Here is a 9,070-nt window from a genome sequence, read left to right on the forward strand (position 1 = left end):
GTGAACCGATGATGTAGTCAACGGTGAGCCGACGGTGGGCCGATGATGTATTCGATTGTGGGCCGATGATGTAGTTGACGGTGGGTTGATGATGTAGTTGACAGTGAGCCAATGGTGGGCTGATGATGTAGTCGGTGGTGGGCCGATGATGTAGTCGACAGTGAGGAGATGGTGGGCCGATGATGTTGTCGATTGTGGGTTGATGATGTAGTCGACGGTGGGCCGATGATGTAGTCGACAGTGAGCCAATGGTGGGCCGATGATGTAGTCGACGGTGGGCCGATGATGTTGTCGACAGTGAGCCGACGGTGGGCCGATGATGTAGTCGACGTTGGGCCAATGATGTAGTCGAAGGCGGGCCAATGATGTAGTCGACACTGAGCCGGCGGTGGGCTGACGATGTAGTCTACGGTGGGCTGATGATGTAGTCGACAGCGAGCCGATGATGTAGTCGACGGTGGGCCGATGATGTAGTCGACAGTGATGATGTTGATCCGATGAGCAAAATTCATAGGCCCAACGATGTTCACCAACGGTGGGCCGATGATTAAGTCGACGCTGGGCCGATGATGTAGTCGACGGTGGGTCGACATTGGGCCGATGATTTAGTCGACGGTGGGCCGATGATGTAGTCAACGGTGAGCCGACGGTGTACCGATGATGTAGTCAACGGTGAGCCGACGGTGGGCCGATGATGTATTCGATTGTGGGCCGATGATGTAGTTGACGGTGGGTTGATGATGTAGTTGACAGTGAGCCAATGGTGGGCTGATGATGTAGTCGGTGGTGGGCCGATGATGTAGTCGACAGTGAGGAGATGGTGGGCCGATGATGTTGTCGATTGTGGGTTGATGATGTAGTCGACGGTGGGCCGATGATGTAGTCGACAGTGAGCCAATGGTGGGCCGATGATGTAGTCGACGGTGGGCCGATGATGTTGTCGACAGTGAGCCGACGGTGGGCCGATGATGTAGTCGACGTTGGGCCAATGATGTAGTCGAAGGCGGGCCAATGATGTAGTCGACACTGAGCCGGCGGTGGGCTGACGATGTAGTCTACGGTGGGCTGATGATGTAGTCGACAGCGAGCCGATGATGTAGTCGACGGTGGGCCGATGATGTAGTCGACAGTGATGATGTTGATCCGATGAGCAAAATTCATAGGCCCAACGATGTTCACCAACGGTGGGCCGATGATTAAGTCGACGCTGGGCCGATGATGTAGTCGACGGTGGGTCGACATTGGGCCGATGATTTAGTCGACGGTGGGCCGATGATGTAGTCAACGGTGAGCCGACGGTGTACCGATGATGTAGTCAACGGTGAGCCGACGGTGGGCCGATGATGTATTCGATTGTGGGCCGATGATGTAGTTGACGGTGGGTTGATGATGTAGTTGACAGTGAGCCAATGGTGGGCTGATGATGTAGTCGGTGGTGGGCCGATGATGTAGTCGACAGTGAGGAGATGGTGGGCCGATGATGTTGTCGATTGTGGGTTGATGATGTAGTCGACGGTGGGCCGATGATGTAGTCGACAGTGAGCCAATGGTGGGCCGATGATGTAGTCGACGGTGGGCCGATGATGTTGTCGACAGTGAGCCGACGGTGGGCCGATGATGTAGTCGACGTTGGGCCAATGATGTAGTCGAAGGCGGGCCAATGATGTAGTCGACACTGAGCCGGCGGTGGGCTGACGATGTAGTCTACGGTGGGCTGATGATGTAGTCGACAGCGAGCAGATGATGTAGTCGACGATGGGCCGATGATGTAGTCGACAGTGATGATGTTGATCCGATGAGCAAAATTCATAGGAAGACGATGTTCACCAACAGGCCGATGATTAAGTCGACGGTGGGCCGATGATGTAGTTGACGGTCAGCCGATGATGTAGTCGACGGTGGGCCGATGATGTAGTCGACGGTGGGCCGATGATGTAGTCAACGGTGAGCCGACAGTGGGCCGATGATGTAGTCGATTGTGGGCCGATGATGTAGTCGACGGTGGGTTGATGATGTTGTCGACAGTGAGCCGACGGTGGGCCGATGATGTAGTCGACGTTGGGCCAATGATGTAGTCGACGGCGGGCTGATGATGTAGTCGACAGTGAGCCGGCAGTGGGCCGATGATGTTGTCGACAGTGAGCCGACGGTGGGCCGATGATGTAGTCGACGTTGGGCCAATGATGTAGTCGACGGCGGGCCGATGATGTAGTCGACAGTGAGCCGGCAGTGGGCCGATGATGTAGTCGAAGGTGGGCCGATGATGTAGTCGACAGTGAGCAGATGATGTAGTCAACGATTGGCCGATGATGTAGTCGACAGTGATGATGTTGATCCGATGAGCAAAATTCATTGGCCCGACGATGTTCACCAACGGTGGGCAGATGATTTAGTCGACGGTGAGCCGATGATGTAGTCGACGGTGGGCCGACGGTGGGCCGACGGTTGGCCGATGATGTAGCCGACGGTGGGCCGATGATGTAGTCGACGGCGGGCCGATGATGTAGTCATGATGACACAAATGGACATGCATATGTGGTGAGGGACAATCAAAATGGTATTTGAGTGTCTTCAATCAAACTGCCAGGGATGCCAATTAAACCGAAGCCTACTCTGTCTTTATACTTTCAAGATCAGCTGAAATGTTAAGAAGAGACTTTTAATAAATAGTTTAATGGTCACTTGTTTGTTATGAATCCCACATGTGATATGTTATGTATGAAGATATAGTAAGAGTACAATGTAGATCATCTGACTAGTTTTTACACAAACCCGTGAAGATCCGGTCTAGAATAGGTCTTCAGCAACCCATGCTTGCCGTAAAAGGCGACTAACGGGATCGGGTGGTCAGACTCGCTGACTTGGTTGATGCATGTCATCGTGTCCCAATTGCTTGGATCGATGCTCACGATGTCAATCACTGGATTGTTTGGTCCAGAGTCAATTATTTACAGACCGCCGTCATATAGCTGGAATATTGCTGAGTATTGCAGCTATATAAGTGTATTGAGGTGAATGGAGATTATATTGAAAAATAAAAGTGCAAAAGATATTCTGCGACTTGGTCTTATATTGAAGTTGCAAAACGTATTGAACGGCCCACGTATGTGTTGGTTTATATTCACGCCAGCTCCAGATGTTGCTGATAATTGGAGATTTGGTACTCTTGAGTGGAAATGATGAGCGAAATCCGGGGCCCCGACACACACGACAGAGTCCACTGTCTCTCCCCATGTCTGGAGTCCAGGCAGAGAGAGAGACACAAAAGAGACACAAAACAGGACACGCAGCATGAAGACGAAGACACCATACAAGTTGGTGCAATACTGTAGAATATACAGAGAGACCTGAGAACTTTGAAAAAACTTAAAACGCTCTGAAATCAGAACAGGATAACATGTAGACAGTAGTCGATAAACTTGTAGAAGAAAATAGTATGCTTATGAACAGACTCGAACAACTAGAATCCCAATCACGCAGAGAAAACTTCTTTAGAATAGAGGACGACGGTAGAAGGGAAAACTGGAATGAAAGTGAGAAGAAAGTAAGAACTTTTATGGAAAAAGAGTTGAAAAGGTCTGAAGAATAGGGGCGGAGATACATATCGAAAGTGCACGTTGATTACCCAGTAAGCTGAGTCCACGTCCGATTATTGTAGAGTTCTCCTTTTACAAAGAAAGGTGCGTGAGTTAGCCAGAAACACACTGCAGCGAAATGGAAAGTTCCGTGTCTCTCCAGATTACACACAGACTGTGAGTGAGTGAGTGAGTATGGTTTTACGCCGCTTTTATCAATATTCCCGCAATGTCGCGGGGTACACCAGAAATGGGCTTCACACGACGAATATCTTCACAAACCGTACGTCGTCGCCTCAGGTGTGCAGGGATTGTCGCCAGAAGACCCGCCAGACGTCCCATTTTGACAGGAAACCACCGTCAAGTACGTCTACAGTGGTGCAGACAGCGTCTACGCTGGACGGCCATGCAGTGGGGACAAGTTCTATTCACTGACGAGTCTCGTTTTCACCTCAGCCACAGCGATGGACGGATTCGAGTGTACCGACGTCGGGGTGAACGTTACGTCAATCATTGTGTCATGGAAGAAGATTGGTTCGGGGGCGGCAGCGTTATGGTATGGGGTGGAATTACAGCAAGACAGAGGACCCGTTTGATAGTTGTAGAGGGAATTCTCAATGGACAGCGCTACCGCGACAAGATCATCGGCCCTGTGGTTCTACCGTTTTTGCGTCGTCATGGCCCAGGCATTGCCTTTCAACATGACAATGCTTTATATTGCTCGACTTGTTCAGGATTCTCTACAACAAAACAACGTGAATGTCATCCCCTGGCTTCCTCACCAATCGAGCACATGTGGGATGAGATAGATCGACGTCAACCACGTGTTCCACAGACACTCCAGGAAATTCGAAACTGCTCCAGCAGATATGGACAAAGATCCCACAGGACTTGTCCATTCCATGAGACGAAGATGTGTTGCTTGCATCGCAACCAGAGGTGGACACACACGCTATTGTTTTGTAAATTGACATTTTGGCATGTTCATGGTTTTTTTTAAGAAATCACGCATTTTTCAAAGTCAGTATGGCAATTTAAACCATTTGAACATACAGGAGTCTTTCATCTGTTGCAAACCGAAATTGTTTCAGATTTGGTGAAAACAGAACTTTGCATTAAATCTTATACATTGTCATACGAACTTTTGTTGTTCAGTATATTTAAGCAAGGTCACTTTTCAGAGAACTTGAAAACGAACATTGCAAGGACTTAATCATCATTATTTACAAATTTGATTAAAAGTTTATTTGTGTGAATAAAACCTGATTTTTCAGTGATCATAACATTATCATGTCATGATATTGGTACATATATGTGTTCTTAACACAGACACCCCTATAAGTGTTTTTGCGCAACATGATTACTTACAGATATTACAAATATTGACAATAATTAACAACAATTAACACATTGCCAACATCTAGCCGAGAGCCGCGATGGGGTCATACAGTAAAGACATGGACACACATCACGGCCGAGAACACAGCCTCTATAAATCCTATTCAGACTGTGGTGACCGATTACCCTCGTATTTTTCCCGTGGGTTTGTGACTGAAAAGTTAGTATCGCTGGACTCCCACATAATTTCCCCTTCTATGCACGTGCTTGTTCAGGTAATAACAGACCAGTAACTCGTTAACTTCATGTTTTGACGTTGGCGAGCTGACAAAGTATGACTAATGTTTTCTCTTTCTCTAGATTTCTCTTGTCCGTTTCTGTATGGGTTTTCAAAAGGCTGTACTCTCTGCTAGCATAAACACGCAGTTTTTGTGCGCTTTCGCGGAGGATACATCCAGCTGTGTGTAAAACGTAGGTTATTTCCTAATTTCATTGTCACATGTCTCTTATGCATTTTTGTCGTAATTTCTAATGGATTGATATATGAAGCAGTTTTAGAGGTACGGAATAATACACACATATGTCATAGTCCTATAATCACTATAATTAACCCAAAATTATAGTGGTCATATTTCAATAATATGTTTTGTATTTCTCTCAATATTGTATTTTACAACGAGCTATACCTAAATATATTTCTGTAGATCATGTTAGTCAGTTGCCGTGGACGTAACTGACCGTCACAAACCAGTGACTCTGGATTATCTAGCTCAGCCAGGTGGCCAGGCTAGGGTTATGCCCCAGGCTATAACATGCTGTGTACATGTATGGCCGGACGCATCGTCATTTTAGTATCAGATAGGTGGAATATAAAGGATATTAAGTGGTCAGTGTGCTCTGTAACTGTCGAATAATTGTAATTAATACGCCTTAAAGACTTTAAGGGACTCAGCAGCCTTCTCTCTGTTTTAAAGGTAAGATATCTTGTTAAATTCTCCTTGCCTTTAACTTAACGCAATACTGGAGATTGTCTTCTTTATTTTTGTGTGTGGCCGTTATGACTTTGTTTTTGACCGTTTTTACAGTGGCCCATAAGGGACATTGAGTCTGTTTTTCAATATTTTGATATTTCGCTTACCTTTATCGTAACATTTTGTAAATTAACACAATTTGTCATACAAATATGTGATAAATCATATATAAAAACAACCGGAAACACGGAAAATGTACTTTCAAGTAGCTATATAATCGCTGAAATGTGAAGTGAAAAGGTCAAAAACTAAAATGAAAATGTCAATAACAAAAGCGAAAATGTCAGAAACTAAAATGAAATTACAGAAAAGTATTTCCAAATACGTTTCTGTATTTTCAATTTATATGTATATACATGTATGTATGTGACGTAGCTTGCGTTCGGGCCGTTTTGCCTTGTGTGGGCGTGGTCCCGTTTGCTACGTCACAATAGCCAAGATAGTGGGGGAATTAACTTGGTAGAGCTGATTACTCGGCTATCACCTTAAAACAGAGAGAAGGCTGCTGAGTCCCTTTACGTCTTTATTCGTGTCAGAGTGTAATTTCATATATAGAGAGATATTTAAACAATATTACATTACAAGATAGATGCAGTCAATGACTTGTTACATTAAATATATAATTGACAACCATACATGAATTGGTAGCGACTCGTTTAAACTTTCTTAACAGGACTGTTCTAATAAATAAGGTACAAAAACGAATTGTGAATAATAAGCGACTGGGAGGTATTTCATGTTATTCTAGCTACAACATTTCATACAGGAACTGTTAACATTTACAGTTACGGCATTCCTAGCGTTACTCATGTATTTACATACAAATGTATTTAACATACTGTATTATTTCAATGCCGTAAATGCTTAACCAAATGATAGACGCAGCATGGCCAATATTCGCATTAGACGGTATTTACGTGAGATTACCCGAGGGTATTTACCACAATGTACTCTTTCTCATGCTATGTAATGTAAGGCTTTATCTATCACTTGGCATATCAACAGTTAATGTACAAGTGAATTAATCTACTAACACCTATATAAATACACACATACAATTAACATTCAAGGTGCTTAGCGGTATAATGAATGACATATAACTTATTCTTAAATATTGCAAACCGTGGTAAATATATAGTTGCTTGCACAGGATACCCTATAGTTCGCCAAGGGTGCAAAATGGATTTTTACAGTCGGTTAACATCCTTGCCTCCGGAAGATGAGGATGTCTTGACAACACTGCATCTGCTTTGACTAGTATCCAATTCCATCAGTTCCATCAGTTCCTGAAAACATTGTTTTTGCTTCTCTGCAAGCCTCTGCTACTGAATCTGCCGGTTTTAGAATGCTGTTGACCTTGATCCCCAAGTAAGTAGTGCTAAGTAAGTGTTATCATCTTACCTGATATACACCATTCACATCTGGAAGCGGGCGGATATTGACCCACATGTGATGAATTAACATTTGGAAGGGTTTATCGAATATCTCCATTTTCTGGTATATATTGTCACAATGTCAAGAAGTCCTTGAAGACTGTTCGGTAAGAGTGAGAGCAGTTAGATCAGGTAAGGTTGGGATTCCAAGGTTGATATTTGTAATGTTGAATCCAAGGTTTGAGGAGTGAGTGAGTGAGTTTGAAATTCATCTATGAATATACTAGACCCCCATTTTCATAAGATCTGAAAAAAAAAACGGTGTGCAATAGCATTACGCTCGCGTGGCACTAGGTTTACCTCAGACTATAATATTACTCAGAGATGTTAAATTTCTTGTATGATGGTGTAAATGTATCTGCAAATATTTAACCTATTTGAAGAAGAGACACTTCTAACCAGATAACACAACTTCGTCGGTGGCTAGAAGGTAGGCACATATATTAGTGGCTTATTGCTGGCGGCCTGCTCGCGGCCCGCTCGGGACCTGACAGCGTCATATGTCACATCCAAGCAAACATATAAACCTGTCGTCGGATATTAGGTTTTCCGACATCATACGTTTATGGACGGCCATGGTTATCGCGATTACTCGCGCTATAACGGGGGTGTAGCATCACACAGACATTGTAAGTATTCAGATGATGGCTTGTTTTTAAGAGAAAGTTGTCTATCATAAGTAAGTGTTTTACAGTTGTTCATGTGATTAGAGAGAAAACTACGAATGTTTCTTAAACGTCCGAAAACCCATAAAACGGGGATATATTTATTTTCGTAAACAAGAAACTATTGTAAGACCATTACTTACATTGAAATCCAGTTCAGGTTATAAATCTATACCTTTTCAAACCTAAGACACATCCTTCAATGGGAAAAGAAAACAATTCAGGTATATTCGAAAACGAGGTCACCAACATCTTGTTTGTTGTTTAACGCCGCACTCGGCAGTCTTCCAGCTATATGACGGCGGTCTGGAGTCTCGACCAGACAATCCAGTGATTGATGTCATGAGCATCCATCCACGCAATTGAAACAATCTAAAAAAATACAACTTTAAAAGATAGGTTTTGTTTTACTTCAATTCAATGTTTAAAGCTGATCCTCCAATGATCCAAGAGTATCTTGGTATTATTGCCAATCCCTTTACTAACAGATGGTCCTTTTAATATTCGGGACGGTGGTAATTTTCGGATATGCATATTAAGGCATTTTCGAAAAGGAGGCAACAAATGTTTGTGTTTTTAAAAACAAATCCAAATCATGTCATTGGATAATACTTGTGTAATTGTTTTAATCAGTTACCAAGGCACAACCAGACACCACGGATACAGTAAATTAATGTTGAAGATCATGATTTGTTTTCCCCATCATTGAATGAGTAAAAAGGCTCCTCTGCGGAAGCGTAGTAGGGTGATTTTTTTTTGTCTTAGTATCTCCTACGTAGGAGTTACGAGGAGGACTTAGTATCTCCTACGTAGGACTAAGTATCTCCTAAGTAGAACTTACTATCTCCTACGTAGAACGTAGGAGATAGTGATTCTAAGCCCTACTAAGTCCTTCGTAGGAGATAGTCATTCTAAGCCCTACTAAGTCCTACGCAGGATATACTTAGTCCTACGCAGGAGATACAAAGTCCTACGTAGGAGATACTAAGTCCTACGTAGGAGATACTAAGTCCTACGTAGGAGATACT

This window comes from Haliotis cracherodii, unplaced genomic scaffold, assembly GCF_022045235.1.
Source record: "Haliotis cracherodii isolate W230 unplaced genomic scaffold, xgHalCrac1.p SCAF_5, whole genome shotgun sequence".
Taxonomy (NCBI): Eukaryota; Metazoa; Mollusca; class Gastropoda; order Lepetellida; family Haliotidae; genus Haliotis; species Haliotis cracherodii.